This window comes from Oncorhynchus gorbuscha, linkage group LG17, assembly GCF_021184085.1.
Source record: "Oncorhynchus gorbuscha isolate QuinsamMale2020 ecotype Even-year linkage group LG17, OgorEven_v1.0, whole genome shotgun sequence".
In the NCBI taxonomy this organism is placed as follows: Eukaryota; Metazoa; Chordata; class Actinopteri; order Salmoniformes; family Salmonidae; genus Oncorhynchus; species Oncorhynchus gorbuscha.
In genome coordinates, this window is record NC_060189.1 from 38,707,302 (window position 1) to 38,725,036 (window position 17,735).

Sequence of the window (17,735 nt, forward strand, 5' to 3'; positions counted from 1 at the left end):
TATTCAATAAATTAACAGGCAACCCCATTGATTATATGCAAAGCAGAACAAGCTAGTTAACCTAGTAATACAATCAACCATGTGTAGTTATAACTAGTGATTATGTGAAGATTGATTGTTTTTTTAATATAAGACAAGTTTAATGATAACTAGCAGCTCCTTGCAGCCACAAGGTCATTTTGATGCTGCATTCACGTAACAAGTGGTCAGCCTGACACGCAGTCTCCTCGTGGATTGCAATGTAAATCGGCATCCAAAAAGGGAGATTACCGATTGTTATGAAAACTTGAAAATCGGCCGTGCCGATTAACTTCGAGTGGAGGGAGCAGTATTTTTGTTTTTGGCTAAAAAACGTACCCATTTGAAACTGCCTATTTCTCAGGCCTAGAAAATAGAATATGCATATAATTGTCAGATTAGGATAGAAAACACTAAAGTTTCCAAAACTGTCAAAATATTGTCTGTGAACTGATATTGCAGGCGAAAACCTGAGAAAAATCCAACAAGGAAGTGCTGTTTTTCCTGAAAGCTCTCTGTTCCATTGGATGCCTTGCCTCCATTTAATGGGATATCAACCAGATTCCTTTTCATACGGCTTCCTCAAGCTGTGAACAGTCTTTAGACATAGTTTCAGGCTTTTATTTTGAAAAATGAGCGAGAAAGAATCCATCGCATCAGTGGGTGGCTGGGTGCCAGCAGAGTTGTTCATGCGCAACAGCCATTTTCTCTCTCCCCCCTATGGAAGAAGCTACATTCCGATTGACATATTATCGATTATATATTGTAAAAACAACCTGAGGATTGATTATAAAAAACATTTGACATCTTTCTACGCACTTTACGGATACTATTTGGAATTTTCGTCTGCGATGTCGTGACCGCTCGAGCCTGTGGATTTATGAACATAAAGCTCCAAACAAATGGAGGTATTTTGGATATAAAAATAATCTTTGTGGAACAAAAGGAACATTTATTGTATAACTGGGAGTCTCGTGAGTGCAAACATCCGAAGATCAAACATCCGAAGATCAAAGGTAAGCGATTTAATTTATTGCTTTTCTGACTTTCGTGACCATCTACTTGGCTGCTAGCTGTTTGTAATATTTTGTCTACCGAGAGAGATGTTGAAAAAAAGCCCTTGAATTGAAATTGAATTGAGATGTGCTTACATAAATGTTTGGATAGCTTTCGCCGAAAAGCTTTATTGAAATCTGACACACCAGGTGGATTAACAACAAACTTAGCTGTGTTTTGCTATATTGCACTTGGTTATTTCATGAAAATTAAATATTTTTAGTAATTTAATTTGAATTTGGCGCTCTGCAATTCAGTTGAAAATGATCCCGTCAAGAAGTTAATCGGTCGACCTCTAATAAACAGTGCTCTAACTCGCCCCTCTCCGCTGGTCTGGAGCAATGAATTGGTGACGCAGGGTACCGTACTAAACCACAAATTACCTCCAAGTCCCTCGGCGTAAGCTCGCAACTTTTAAAGGAGGAACCACTGTATTTCTCAATATCATGGCTGTACTGCTAGCTTTTGCGCCAGCAGTACAGATAACACATCTTGACCACCAAAGTCCATTTGATGTCACAAAGTTGTCCAGTACTTTAAAAATATCCTCTCATGTTGTCCTGGTTTCCAGAAGACGATGTCTTCCTTAATTGACCCCCATGAACGTTAACAGACATACCAGGAGCTGTGCCAGGCCTGCCACGTCTGTTGACTCATCCAGCTGTAACACATATAATTCACTGGCTTGTATGCATAGCAGTAAGTGTTACAAAACATTTCCTGCCATATCACTGAAACAGTGGTGTTTGATGAAGACATTGTCTGTATAGTTTTTGGGCCTTTTGCCCCAACATTGCCCCAGCCATATCCGCGGCAGCAGGAAGAATTAAGTCCTCCACAACAGTATGGGGCTTGCCTGTCCCAGCCACTCGGTATCTCACCATATAAGACACTTCTAGCCCCTTCTTATTAAATGCTATGTTGCTTTTATAATAGATTATAATAAATTAAGTGCAATAGATTTTGCACTTAATTTGAAGTCTTATCTGTTACGATAAGTCTATCCAAATAAAGGTAAGGACACAAGGGAAAGCTAATTTAAAAGATGGACGCCAATGCCATCCTCCTCTCTTTCATTTTGCCGAAATGGTCTATCACTGTCATACAGTACACGCTTTTAGTTTTTGTTGTCCTAGACTACCTGGCTAAAATGCTTACATTCATTATTAGCCTGGTTCTGTATGAAATGCAGGCACATTATAGGACACACGCCATTATCATTTATCATTATTTATTCATTTTTAATTGCTGCGACCAAATCATGTGCTGGTGCCATCAACTGAAAAGGTTGGTAGCACCAGTGACCCAGTGGAAAAAGTTGGTTGTCCTCCTGCAGGGTTCTACACCAACACCAGCCAAATCAAGTGTCTCTCTCCCCCTCCCACCCCTCATTCCCACAGGCCCAGCGCTGGTCACATGACCCCGGATGCTAGGAGAATAGATAACCTTTGTCCCTCCATCCGTGGATCTGTCCCCCTTCTCCACATGCCAGTCACATTCCCATCTACGTAGTTAGTCCAACTCCGAGCTGGACACAAAGACAAACCTCAGGCCATGCACTGACGGGCTGTGCGTCACAGACAAGAACAAAATAGACATGCTGATGAGAAAACGATTAACAATATGTACAACAAGCACTAAAGGTCCCCATTAGTAACACCAAGTCCACAAAGAACACCCTAACTAACCGCAAAGCAGCCTGTAGTACTCCTGTGTGTTGGCTGGTTGGACACAATTAAATCTGCTCTGTCATCCTAACCTCCAGGCTCCTCCTTGTCTCACCCCCCCTACTCTTTCTTTACTCCCCCTTTTTTTGTCTGGGTGCCCCCTCTGTGCATTGGCTTCTCTGTTGTGTGGAGATTACTGTGCTGCAAAAGTCCCAGACACGTCTCCATGACAACAGCTTTGTCAGCGGGCGGGAGGTCCCCACTCCACAGCCCTGAAAAATGAGGCAAACCACAAAAGACAAACACGCACTCAAGAAGAGGGTGGACTGTCAAATAAGGAAGAGGAGAAACATAGGACCCTATGTCCTTACCCAAATGTTGGTTGATTAGTTGGTGCTCTATAGTAGTAGATCAGCTGAGGGCTCTCCTCTCTGTATATAACCTCCAGGTAGCGGGTCTTCTCCCAGGCTGTGGATCAGTGGCTATCCCCCTCCTAGGATCAACAGGCAGGCACTCAGTCAGCTAGCGCAGTCAGGGGGAACGGAGAGGACCAGGGAGGGGAGGTGGCAGGGGGGGTTGGGAGCACTGGTGTGTTTCGATTCCTCAAGGTATTATGTGCTGGAACTGTGAAGGTATTTTTTTTTATTATTGTAGAAGGTAGTAGTATGGGGAATTTACTTATGAAGATATACTGTTAAAGTCGGAAGTGTACATACACCTTAACCAAATACATTTAAACTCAGTTTTTCTCAATTCCTGACATTTATAGTTTGTTAACCCCTCTGCGCACGGAACCCGCTAGCGGGCTGAAATTCCACAACATACGGTGCTCGCTACATAAAGTCATATTAAACATTCATGAAAATACAAATGTCTCACATGTATCGAATGCCTAGAATTTTGCTAATCCAACTGCGTTGTCAGATTTAAAAAAGGATTTACTGCGAAAGAATGTGATGCAATTATCTGAGCATAGAGCCCCATAATTGTTTTTATTTTTTAACCAGCACAGGGGTAACAATCAAACTGCATTAAAATAAATGGTTTACCTTTGACGATCTTTGTCTGTTTGCAATTCCAATGCTCATTGTTACACAATTAATGATCTTTTGTTTGATAAAATACGTTTTTATAGCCTAACACGAAACATTTTGTGAACCGCTTGTGTAGTGAATTCCGTCTCATTCCATTTGACGACTCATTCCAGGTAAATCACCCACACAGAACGTGACTTTTCCAGTCATGTTTGGTTTCACTGCAATCAACTGGTTTGTTTGTAACACAATCAAACCTGGGGCCATTTCGCTGGACGTATTGACTGAAAGAAATCGATTTGAAGACAACAAGTAATGACAGTATTGTGCACCGATGATTGGCCCACTGTTTCGTTGATTGACTGTCTTTTAACCCAATGACCACTGATCGTCTTGAAATCTAGCTGTGTAGATAGCCAATGAGCTGAGCTAAATGGCAATACGCCATGTTTATTGTGTTGCAAGACTAACCCATGTAGTCATCGCCAGCGTAAAGAGAGTCATGCGCTATTGAATTTTCATACCGGAAGAAGCTACGCATATTATTGTTTGGTGAATGCGCAGATTCAGCTGTTTATATATCAATCATTATGGCGACTAAGTCAGGGAAAGCTAAATCTAAGTCTAGATATACAGATGTACACACAACTTAAGAATAAATTGATTGGGAAGGTGAGACAGAGATTGTTGTAGGACACTTCATTTAGCGATTGTGGAGGAATATTTTTTGAACGGGAGAGGACATCGTTTTGGACTGGTAAGTTATTATCATGCTAATGCCCTTGTTTGAAATTAATAATATAAAATGTGATTTTGTATTTATTTTAGAAGCAATATATAAACATTTAATGTCATGAAATGTGAGATGCGTGTGTCTGCCGCCCCACCCCATTTGGGTATGTCTTCAGGCGGAAATTACACAAAGTAGGGGGGGAGCTGCAAGAGGTTAACAAGAAATTTGTGGAGTGGTTGAAAAACGAGTTAATGACTCCAACCTAAGTGTATGTAAACTACAGACTTCAACAGTATGTAGGAAGTTGCCCGAGGGAGAAAATATGACCCACTTCTGAGATGTCACTCAACTGCTGAAATCAGATTTGGGAAGAACAAACAGGCGCACGAGCGTACACACACCCGCGCTGGGGCCTGTGCTGTCTCAGAGGTCAAATCGTCCTTGTGACAGTAGAAAATAACCATGATGCAAATTGTAAAAATGCAAAACAGCCTAGGAACACCATTCCTGAGCAAAACATAAGGGACCTATTGTTAGGGTGTGTGATCACAGCGTAAACGTCAAACCTTATTACATTTGAAGAGTGAAGGAGAGGGTTAGATAAAGGGCGCCTGTCCTGTTTGATATCGGAGGAGCAGGAGTGTACACAACAATCATACACAATTTAAGTTAAATGTAACAATTTCTACTAGATAGCCCACACTCACCTGCACAAAGTATGGTAAACAAACACCCATAAAAGACTAGATGCAGTCAAATGTTGGTAAGAGGGTGGCCACTAGCCATCCCATGGTTGTGGGTTTAATGTATGGCCCATCAGATACATACACGCACCCAATTCTTTGAAATCACGCAAAATTTTCCAAAAGATACAGAAAAATAACAATTGTCAGTTCATAAATTAATGACTCAGACAGTGCATTCGGAAAGTATTCAAACCCCTTCACTTTTTCCACTGTTAAGTTATAGCCTTATTCTAAAATTTATTCAATTGACCCCCCCCCCTCCCCAACAATCTACACACAATACCGCATAATGACAAAGCAAAAACAGGTTGACATTTTTGCAAAGAAATGTACTAATGAGATGCTATTGAGCCCACACAACTACACTGTCTGAGCCAATGATTACATGCTTTCTGGTAAGTTTTGATTACAATACTGACATGATTTTTTTGTTAACTTGTAAATAGTAGCCTACAGCAAAGTGTGTTTAAAACATTAACCTCTTCAGTCGACCCTCTACCTTTTCGAACATTCTGTTAAAAATCGCGCAACATTTCAGCGCCCTGCTACTCAGGCCAGGAATATAGTATATGCATATGATTAGTATGTGTGGATAGAAAACACTCAGACGTTTATAAAACTGGTTAAATCACGGCTGTGACTATAACAGAACGTGCGTTTCATCGAAAAGTGCAGGAAAATCTGATCACTGAAAATGGAAATAAATATCCTTGCGCTACTTCCAGGAATTGTTCAAAGTGAACCGAATTACATGAGGCCGAGGTTGCAGTGCCTACAGCTTCCACACGATGTCTAGAGTCTTGTCATTTGATTCGGCTTTGATTCTTGGTCAAACCGAATCAAGGGAATCGATTCCCTCCGGTCTCCGACCGGATGTTTTGGTCGAGCTCTCTCCAGACATTTTTTCGAGACGGACAGCTATAGAATTTACATCGCCTCCTGATGAATTTTATCGCTTTTATCTCTTCAGACTCTAGGGGCAGCATTTCATTTTTGGATAAAAAGACGTGCCCGTTTTAAGCTCAATATTTTGTCACGAAAAGATACTCGACTATGCATGAAATTGATAGCTTTGGAAAGAAAACACTGACGTTTCCAGAACTGCAAAGATTTTCACTATGAGTGCCCTAGAACAAAAGCTTCAAGCAAAACCAAGATGTTTCTGCAACCAGGAAATGAACAGGATTTCTGAGGCTACGTTTTTCATTATCTCCTTATATGGCTGTGAATGCGACAGGAATGAGCCTACCCTTTCTATCGTTTCCCCAAGGGGTCTGGAGCATTGTGACGTATTTGCAGGCATATCATTGGAAGATTGACCATAATAGACTACATTTGCCAAGTGTCCGCACGGTGTCCTGCGTGGAAATTGGTGCGCAAAACTCAGCTGCTGGTATTTTTCCATGGGATTCTGAGAAAAACCATGCTTCCACGAACGGCATATCAATGAAGAGATATTTGACAAAACACCTTGAGGATTGATTCAAACAACGTTTGCCATGTTTCGGTCGATATTATGGAGTTAATTCGGGAAAAAGTTCGACGTTTAGGTGACTGAATTTTCCGTTAGTTTCGGTAGCCAAATGCGTAGTAACAAAACAGAGCGATTTGTCCTACACAAAGAATCTTTCAGGAAAAACTGGACATCTGCTATGTAACTGAGAGTCTCCTCATTGAAACATCTGAAGTTCTTCAAAAGTAAATTATTTTATTTGATTCCTTTGCTGGTGTTTGTGAATATGCTGCGTGCTAAATGCTACGCTAAATGCTAAGCTAGCCATCAACACTCTTACACAAATGATTGATTTTCTATGGTTCAAAAGCATATTTTGAAAATCTGAGATGACAGTGTTGTTAAGAAAAGGCTAAGCTTGAGAGCAGGCATATTTATTTCATTTAATTTGCGATTTTTAGAAATTGTTAACGTTGCGTTATGGTAATGAGCTTGAGGCTGTAGTCACGATACCGGATCCGGGATGGCTCGGCGCAAGAGGTTAACGTGTACTAATACCTAAAGTTGCATTACAAAAGTATTTTTCGAAGTGTTTTGTGAAAGTTTATCGTCGACTTTTTGAATTTAAAAAAATGACGTTACGTTATGAAACGCTATTTTCTTCCGTTTATAACACAGTTTTCATAGATCGATATCTAGGCTATATATGGACAGATTTAATAAAAAAAAGACCCAATAGTGATTATGGAACATCTAGGAGTACCAACAAAGAAGATGGTCAAAGGTAATGAATGTTTTATATTTTATTTGTGCGGTTTGTGTAGCGACGACTATGCTAATTATTTTGTTTTGGGGTGTTACATGCTATCAGATAATAGCTTCTCATGCTTTCGCCGAAAAGCATTTTAAAAATCTGACTTGTTGCCTGGATTCACAACGAGTGTAGCTTTAATTCAATACCCTGCATGTGTATTTTAATGAACGTTTGAGTTTTAACTAATACTATTAGCATTTAGCGTAGCGCATTTGCATTTCCAGAGCTCTAGATGGGACGCCTGCGTGCCAGGTAGGAGCAAGAGGTTAACTTGTCAATCATTTCTGCTAGTTAGTTTTTGCTACCATGTGGGTTTTAGCTTGCTTGTGCCTGCTAACTGAGGAGTGTTAATTCACCTGTTTCCATACATGTTTAATTTTAAAACATTTATCTTACGAAGGAGTTGTTTAATCTCACTGCTTAACTTTTTTGGGACAGGGGGCAGTATTTTCACTTTTGGATGAATAGCGTGCCCAAACTGAACTGCCTCCTACTCTGTCCCAGACGCTAATATATGCATATTATTATTAGTATTGGATAGAAAACACACTGTTTGAATGATGTCTGTGAGTATAACAGAACTCATACGGCAGACAAAATTCTGGGAAGAAATCCAAACAGGAAGTGAGAAATCGATTTTCAAAAAATTGCCTATTCAAATCCCTGATAGTTATGGATGTGCTAGGAACCTTATTGATGATTTAAGTTAAACACATCATAAAGATTGATTGCAAACATCATTTGACTTGTTTCTACGACCTGTAACGGAACTGTTTGAGTTTCTGTCTGGAGGAAGTGCTCGCTCCTCATGAAGATTGATTACTGGGCCGAACACGCTAACAACAAGTGGCTAAATGATGGTCTTTATGGAACAAATCAGTCATTTATTGTCGAACTGGGATTCCTGGGAGTGCCTTCTGATGAAGATCAAAAGTAAGTGAACATTTAGTGTTTTTACTAACTAATGTTGACGCAAAAATGGCGGCTATTTCTTTGGCTGAATTGGGTACTGAGCGCCGTTCTCAGATTATGCTTTTTCCGTAAAGTTTTTGGGAAATCTGACACAGTGGTTGCATAGAGGATAAGTCTCTTTAATTCTGTGAATAACACTTGCATCTTTTATCAATGTTATTTATGAGTATATCTGCAAAATCACCAGATGTTTTGGAATCAAAACATTACTGCACATAACGCGCCAATGTAAACTGAGATTTTTGAATATAAATATGCACATTATCGAACAAAGCATACACATATTTTGTTACATGACATGAGTGTCATCTGATGAAGATCAAAGGTTAGTGATTCATTTTGTCTATATTTCTGCTTTTTGTGACTCCCATCTTTGGCTGGAAAAATGGCTGTGTGTTTTTGTGATTTGGCTCTGACCTAACATAATCATATGTTGTGCTTTCGCTGTAAATCATTTTTTAACCGGAAACCATGGGTAGATTAACAAGATGTTTATCTTTAATTTGCTGTATTAGACTTGTTAATGTGTTAAAGTTACATATTTCTAAAAAATATTTTTGAATTTCGTGTGCTGCCTTTTCAGCGGAATGTTGTGGTGGGGTTCCGCTAGCAGAACGCCTTTCCTAGACAGGTTAACCATTTATCTGTACATGGAATTGTATTTGTTGTTATTTTACTATTTTTTCCAATCTTTACAGGAAAATGCCACGGGAACGATCTGATGTGTGGAAACATTTCACTGGAGCTAATGTAGAAGGAAAAGCTGTGTACATTTGTAAATACTGTGCCAAATCTTATTTTATTCATTTAACTAGGCAAGTCAGTTAAGAACAAATACTTATTTACAATGACGGCCTAGGAACAGTAGATTAACTACCTTGTTCAGGGGCAGAACATCGCATTTTTATTTACCTCGTCAGCTCGGGGATTCAATCTAGCAACCTTTCGGTTACTGGACCAACCCCAAATATGTGAAGAATATGTGAAGAATGAGTGTCGCTGCACAGCTATTTTCAGAGATGTTTGATCAGGTTCAAGCCCGGGCTCTGGCTGGGCCACTCAAGGACATTCAGGGACTTGTCCTGAAGCCACTCCTGCATAGTCTTGGCTGTGTGCTTAGGGTTGTTGTCCTGTTGGAAGGTGAAGCTTCACCCCAGTCTGAGTGCTCTGAAGCAGGTTTTCATCAAGGATTTCTCTGTACTTTGCACCATTTATCTTTCCCTCAATCCTGACTAGTCTCCCAGTCCCTGCGGCTGAAAAACACCCCTACAGCATGATGCTGCCACCACCATGCTTCCCCGTAGGGATGGTATTGGCCAGGTGATAAACGGTGCCTGGTTTCCTCCAAACGTGATGCTAGGCATTCAGGGCCAAGAATCTTGTTTCTCTTGGTCAGAGTCCTTTAGGCGCCTTTTGGCAAACTCCACACAGGCTGTCATGTGCCTTTTACTGAGGAGTGCCATCTGTCTGGCCACTCAACCATAAAGGCCTGATTGGTTGAGTGCTGCAGAGAGGGTTGTAACTGCAGAGATGGTTGTCACATCTTCACAGAGGAACTCTGGAGCTCTGTCAGACTGACCATCGGGTTCTTGGTCACCTCCCTGACCAAGACCCTTCTCCCCTGATTGCTCAGTTTGGCCAGCTCTAGGAAGAGTCGAACTTCTTCCATTTAAAAATGGAGGCCACTGTTCTTGGGGACCGTTGGGGCAGCAGACATTTTTTGGTACCCTTCCCCAGATCTGTGCCCCAACACAATCCTGTCTCAGAGCTCTACAGACAATTCTTTCAAACGCATGGCTTGGTTTTGCTCTGAAATGCACTGTCAACTGTGGGACCTTACATAGACAGGTGTGTGCATTTCCAAATCATCATCATTTGAATTTACTAGAGGTGGACTCCAATCAAGATGTAGAAACATAAGGATGAACAATAGAAACAGGATGCACAAGCTCAATTTCGAGTCTCATTGCAAAGGGTCTGAATACTTATGCAAATAAGTTTATTTTAAAATTTGTATTAAATTGCAAAAATTTCACAAAACCTGTTTTCGCTTTGTCATTATGGGTTATTGTGTGCAATAAATTCTCATCAATTTTAGTACAAGGCTGTAACAAATTATTTCCGAATGGACTGGATAACTGTCAAACCGCACTACTGAAAATATGCAGATGTTTTTTTGTGCAGAAAAAGTAACAAAATAATCTCTCTGGGTGATGTGGAAGTGAAGCAGCCCATTTGTCCTTGGAAACACTCACACAGGAGCAGAGCAGACGCTTTGAATGAATAATGTAGTTTCAGTGAGTGACGTAGGTTTAGGCTAGATAAGTAACTGTTACAGTAGCACTCACTAGATGAGTTGGAGCGCGAGGATAAATGCACACAATCCTCTTGTAGCAGAACATTTATTTTTATGGCCTTGAGTATTCTATTCTCCCCTTTTTGTACTACAGGAGCAGAACAGATAACACTATGTAGAGAAAGGCTGATGGCTTCCCATACATTGAAAGTGTCAGACAATTTACATTTCAAACCTTTTTGTGTGCGCATTTGTGTAAACAATGGCCATTCTAAAAAAACTCTGAGTTTAGTTTCCTTCACTATAGAATTACAACTGGTTGTCTAAAACCTTCCCAACTTTCAATAAGGACTGGCTTCCTCCCTTTCCAAATAACAGCTGTAGCATGCTTGTATTCTGGTGTGGTGAGTATGCATTTGTTCAAGGAATAGTGTGGGACTGATGGAAAGTAAGGTCTGAATGAATTGAAATCTAGTCCGGTCATCTTCTCACCAACACCAAAAAATGTGTCATAATCTACACATCCATTCACACACAGATGGCATCACACACTGCATTAAGATCTTGAGCTAATCTCATTTGGCAGGATCATCCCCTCCCCGTAGAGGAGTCATGCCCACGAGGCAGGTTAAAACACACTGTGCCCTTGATGTGGACCATCTGTTGCTTGTGGTGCTTTGCCAAGCAACCTGGTATAGTCAGTGGTCACCCTCCTGGTATGGCTGGGCGATATAGCTTAATAATCATATTTAAATGTTTTCACATTTATGGGCGATACACAATATACACTGAGTGTACAAAACATTAAAACACCTTTATAATATTGAGTTGCCCCCCCATTTTTGCCCTCAGAACAGCCTCAATTGGTCAAGGCATGGACTCCATCAGGTGTCGAAAGCGTTCCACAGGGATGCCGGGATTCATGGATGCCAAAGGAAGCCAGGCTTCCCCCCAAATATGTAACAAAAAATAATACATTCAAATAAAAATGTTCTTCTATTGGCAAGAGGCTGAATGTATCTAACTGGAGAAAGAATCAAAACAAGTGAAACAGTGCCTCTGTTTGTACCCCATCTGATGCTGTCTGGTCAAAAAGTATGACATTGCTGCCACCCATAGCATTGAACACAATGGATGCCAGTGAGCAGTTGGCCTCTTGATAAAATAATAAAAAAGAGAAAAAAATTATAAAATAAAAGCCAGCGTTGAGCTAAACTGACTGAGCTCAACTGTGAATGGTCCTTGCGCAACAAAGTAGTGTCAGAATTGTTGCATCTCACTGTTTTGTTGTCCTCCGGTGGCTAGCTAGCTAAAATTGTCCCTTTCCTAAATTAGCCATGGATGGAAATAGGGATTTGGACTTGTGGTTTTACTTAATTCTCCATACTGGCCAATGAATATAATGGCTATTCTGATCCAACCATAAATTCATACACTGTGCCCATGGCCTGAGAGGATGAAAGTTCAAGATATAGCAGGCTAGTGTTAACTAGATAACGTTGCCCATGAAAGAAAGTTAAGCTAGCGAGCAAGGATTTGAGCCAGGAAGCCTAGACGAACAAAAAAACAAGTGTGAACTGTATGACAGTTCATACACAGTTGTCAGCAAGAAAGAGGATGGCATTGACGTTTGTTCCTTTACAAGTATGGTGAGTCTATATGTTTTTCCACTAGCACGAATGCACACAAATTAGAACCATGGACAGCCACATCATTTTTAGGTGGTGAGGGTAGGCAACAACATCTCCACCCCGCTGTTCCTTAACACTGGGGCCCCACAAGGGTGCGTTCTGAGTCCTCTCCTGTACTCCCTGTTCACCCACGACTGCGTGGCCACGCACGCCTCCCAACTCAATCATCAAGTTTGCGGACGACACAACAGTGGTAGGCTTGATTACCAACAACGACGAGACTGCCTACAGGGAGGAGGTGAGGGCCCTCGGAGTGTGGTGTCAGGAAAATAACCTCACACTCAACGTCAACATGATGATTGTGGACTTCAGGAAACAGCAGAGGGAACACCCCCCTATCCACATCGATGGAACAGTAGTGGAGAGGGTAGTAATTTTTAAGTTCCTCGGCATACACATCACAGACAAACTGAATTGGTCCACTCACACAGACAGCATCGTGAAGAAGGCGCAACAGCGCCTCTTCAACCTCAGGAGGCTGAAGAAATTCGGCTTGTCAACAAAAGCACTCACAAACTTCTACAGATGCACAATCGAGAGCATCCTGGCAGGCTGTATCACCGCCTGGTACGGCAACTGCTCCGCCCTCAACCGTAAGGCTCTCCAGAGGGTAGTGAGGTCTGCACAACGCATCGCTGGGGGCAAACTACCTGCCCTCCAGGATACCTACACCACCCGATGTTACAGGAAGGCCATAAAGATCTTCAAGGACAACAACCACCCGAGCCACTGCCTGTTCACCCCGCTATCATCCAGAAGGAGAGGTCAGTACAGGTGCATCAAAGCTGGGACCGAGAGACTGAAAAACAGCTTCTATCTCAAGGCCATCAGACTGTTAAACAGCCACCACTAACATTGAGTGGCTGCTGCCAACACACTGACACTGACTCAACTCCAGCCACTTTAATAATGGGAATTGATGGGAAATTATGTAAAATATATCACTAGCCACTTTAAACAATGCTAGCTAATATAATGTTACATACCCTACATTATTCATCTCATATGCATACGTATATACTGTATTCTATATCATCTACTGCATCCTTATGTAATACATGTATCACTAGCCACTTTAACTATGCCACTTTGTTTACATACTCATCTTATATGTATATACTGTACTCGATACCATCTACTGTATCTTGCCTATGCTGCTCTGTACCATCACTCATTCATATATCTTTATGTACATATTCTTTATCCCCTTACACTGTGTATAAGACAGTAGTTTTGGAATTGTTAGTTAGATTACTTGTTGGTTATTACTGCATTGTCGGAACTAGAAGCACAAGCATTTCGCTACACTCGCATGAACATCAGCTAACCATGTGTATGTGACAAATACATTTGATTTGATTTGATAATGTTTGACTAAATTGTTTTCGGTATCTTTTAGTTATCACTGTATTAGACTAAGCATATGTGTTTTGATCGTGAAAGCAGCTCCTGTTTTCTTTACAACTTGAGGTAACTCTCCGTGGTTCTAAAACAAAAGATGTTTAGTAGTCCAAAAACATTAGCTGGCTTGACCATGCTGTAGGTCACGTAACTGTTTGCTACATGCAATATGCTTTGTGGACAGAGGTTGCTCTCCGGTTTTGTGATGAAACAAAAGTTGTGGTTGAATTTATTCTGCCACTGTCTTGTTGTCTCAGCCATAGGCCTAGACGTCATGGTTGCAAGGCATATGAACTAACAGGTTACAGAGCAAACAATGCAATTATCTGGCTTGGTTTGCCCAGTGATTTTACCCACACACCACACAAACCGTTGAGCCTTGCACCTACTTACCCTGTTTGAAGTTACTTAAATCTTTTTTGTCTTGCCCATTCACCCTCAATAGCACACATATACAATCCATGTCTCAAGGTTTAAAAATCCTTCTAGAACCTGTCTCCTCCCCTTCATCGAAACTAATTGAAGTGGATATAAAAAGTGACATCAATAAGGGATCAAAGCATTCACCTGGTCAGTCTATAACATGGAAAGAGCAGGTGTTCATAATGTTTTGCATGCTATATATTAGTGATGCACCGATATGACATTGGCCGATAAAAATTTCCAATATTTTGCTTGCCAAAAAAACATTATCGATAAGATATTTAAAATTTTAGCAGCCTTTTAAGCATTCTATTAAAGTTAAATAGTTCACACACACAGCAGTCTAAGTCAATGCATCTCTGCGCAAGAGGCGTAACAGACCTGGTTTGAACCCAGGCTGTATTCACATCTGGCCGTGATTGGGACCCCCATAGGGAGGCGCACAATTGACCGATCGTCGTATGGGCCGTCATTGTAAATAAGGATATGTTCTTAACTGACTTGCCTAGTTAAATAAAGGTTACAGACACAGACCAAAAAGTTTTGTTGGCATGTACATACAGTGGGGCAAAAAAGTATTTAGTCAGCCACCAATTGTGTAAGTTCTCCCGCTTAAAAAGATGAGGCCTGTAATTTTCATCATAGGTACACTTAATGAATTTATTTGCAAATTATGGTGGAAAATAAGTATTTGGTCAATAACAAAAGTTTCTCAATACTTTGTTATATACCCTTTGTTGGCAATGACAGAGGTCAAACGTTTTCTGTAAGTCTTCACAAGGTTTTCACACACTGTTGCTGGCATTTTGGCCCATTCCTCCATGCAGATCTCCTCTAGAGCAGGGATGTTTTGGGGCTGTTGCTGGGCAACACGGACTTTCAACTCCCTCCAAAGATTTTATATGGGGTTGAGATCTGGAGACTGGCTAGGCCACTCCAGGACCTTGAAATGCTTATTACGAAGCCACTCCGTTGCCCGGGCGGTGTGTTTGGGATCATTGTCATGCTGAAAGACCCTGCCACGTTTCATCAGCAATGCCCTTCCAGATGGAAGGAGGTTTTCACTCAAGATCTCACGATACATGGCCCCATTCATTCTTTCCTTTACACAGATCAGTCGTCCTGGTCCCTTTGCAGAAAAACAGCCCCAAAGCATGATGTTTCCACCCCCATGCTTCACAGTAGGTATGGTGTTCTTTGGATGCAACTCAGCATTCTTTGTCCTCCAAACACGACGAGTTGAGTTTTTACCAAAAAGTTAGATTTTGGTTTCATCTGACCATATGACTTTCTCCCAATCTTTTTCTGGATCATCCAAATGCTCTCTAGCAAACTTCAGACGGGCCTGGACATGTACTGGCTTAAGCAGGGGGACACGTCTGGCACTGCAGGATTTGAGTCCCTGGCGGCGTAGTGTGTTACTGATGGTAGGCTTTGTTACATTGGTCCCAGCTCTCTGCAGGTCATTCACTAGGTCCCCCCGTGTGGTTCTGGGATTTTTGCTCACCGTTCTTGTGATCATTTTGACCCCACGGGGTGAGATCTTGCGTGGAGCCCCAGATCGAGGGAGATTATCAGTGGTCTTGTATGTCTTCCATTTCCTAATAATTGCTCCCACAGTTGATTCCTTCAAACCAAGCTGCTTACCTATAGCAGATTCAGTCTTCCCAGCCTGGTGCAGGTCTACAATTTTGTTTCTGGTGTCCTTTGACAGCTCTTTGGTCTTGGCCATAGTGGAGTTTGGAGTGACTGTTTGAGGTTGTGGACCGGTGTCTTTTATACTGATAACACGTTCAAACAGGTGCCATTAGTACAGGTAACGAGTGCAGGACAGAGGAGCCTCTTAAAGAAGAAGTTACAGGTCTGTGAGAGCCAGAAACCTTGCTTGTTTGTAGGTGACCAAATACTTATTTTCCACCATAATTTGCAAATAAATTAATGAAAAATCCTACAATGTGATTTTCTGGAATTTCTTTCCTCATTTTGTCTGTCATAGTTGAAGTGTACCTATGATGAAAATTACAGGCCTCTCATCTTTTTAAGTGGGAGAACCTGCACAATTGGCAGCTGACTAAATACTTTTTTGCACCATTGTATGTCCCCATTACCAGTAAAACAATCAAAACCTATTTCTTTCACTTACTTGCTGTTCAGTCGTTTTATTTCATTCTTTTAGTAGCTATAGTTAGCTAGCTAACTATTAGAGGTCAGCCGATTTCAAGTTCTCATAAATCGGTAATCGGCATTTTTGGACACCGATTACATTGCACTCCAAGAGGAGACCGACTACCTGTTATGTGAGTGCAGCAAGGAGCCGAGGTAAGAAGCTAGCTAGCATTAAACTTATAAAAATGTTATAAAAAAACAATCAATCTTAACATAATCACTAGTTAAACTAGCAATCTGCACTAAAATCTGCATATTTAGTTAATATTGCAGGCTAACATTAATTGATTTTAACGAGGGAAATTGTGTCACTTCTCTTGCGTTCTGTGCAAGCAGAATCAGGGTATATGCAGCAGTTTGGGCTGCCTGGCTCGTTGCGAACTGTATGTAGACCATTCCTTCCTAACAAACACTAATTTACCAGAATTGTACATAATTATGACATAACATTGAAGGTCGTGCAATGTAACAGCAATATTTAGACTTATGGATGCCACCAGTTAGATAAAATAAGGAACGATGCCGTATTTCACTGAAAGAATAAATGTTTTGTTTTCGAAATGATAGTTTCCAGATTTTACCATATTAATGTATTTCTGTGTGTTTATTATAGTATAATTAAGTCTATGATTTGATACAGCAGTCTGACATAGCAGGCTCGTAAGCATTCATTCAAACACCACTTTCCTGCATTTGCCAGCAGCTCTTCGCTGTGCTTCAAGCATTGCGCTGTTTATGACTTCAAGCCTATCAACTCCCGGGAATAGGCTGGCAATACTATGGTACCTATAAGAACATCAAATAGTCAAAAGGTAAATGAAATACAAATGGTATAGAGAGAAATAGTCCTATACCTACAACCTAAAACCACCAGCTTTCATATGTTCTGAGCAAGGATCTTAAACGTTAGCACATATTGCACTTTTACTTTCTTTTCCAACACTGTTTTTGCATTATTTAAACCAAATTGAACATGTTTCATTATTTATTATTCATTATTGATGTATTATATATTAAGCTAAAATAAGTGTTCATTCAGTATTGTTGTAATTTTCATTATTACAAATATACATATAAAAAATAGGCATCAGCTTTTTTTGGTTTTCCAATAAATCGGTATCGGCGTTAAAATCATAATCGGTCGACCTCTAACTATATAGCTAGGCGTTATCTAAATGACCCTAATTTATAAGATAGTTCTTATTTGATTAATGGTCTGACCCATCTATGTGAAGCTAGCCACAATAAGGATTAGCCACAAGAGT

General features: G+C 40.8%; 1 protein-coding gene across 2 annotated transcripts in view; it reads right to left on the minus strand.

Moving 5' to 3' along the window:
* The window catches only part of LOC124001549 (protein PALS1-like), a 58,967-nt gene that overhangs the window by 27,400 nt on the left and 13,832 nt on the right, over positions 1-17,735 (minus strand). The window contains exon 2 of one of the 2 annotated variants that reach the window (XM_046308432.1): positions 3,113-3,234. The exons of the other annotated variant lie outside the window; for it this stretch is intronic. The gene's annotated coding sequence lies outside the window, so the exon portion shown is untranslated. The remainder of the gene's footprint in view (positions 1-3,112; positions 3,235-17,735) is intronic. 2 annotated transcript variants of the gene reach the window in all.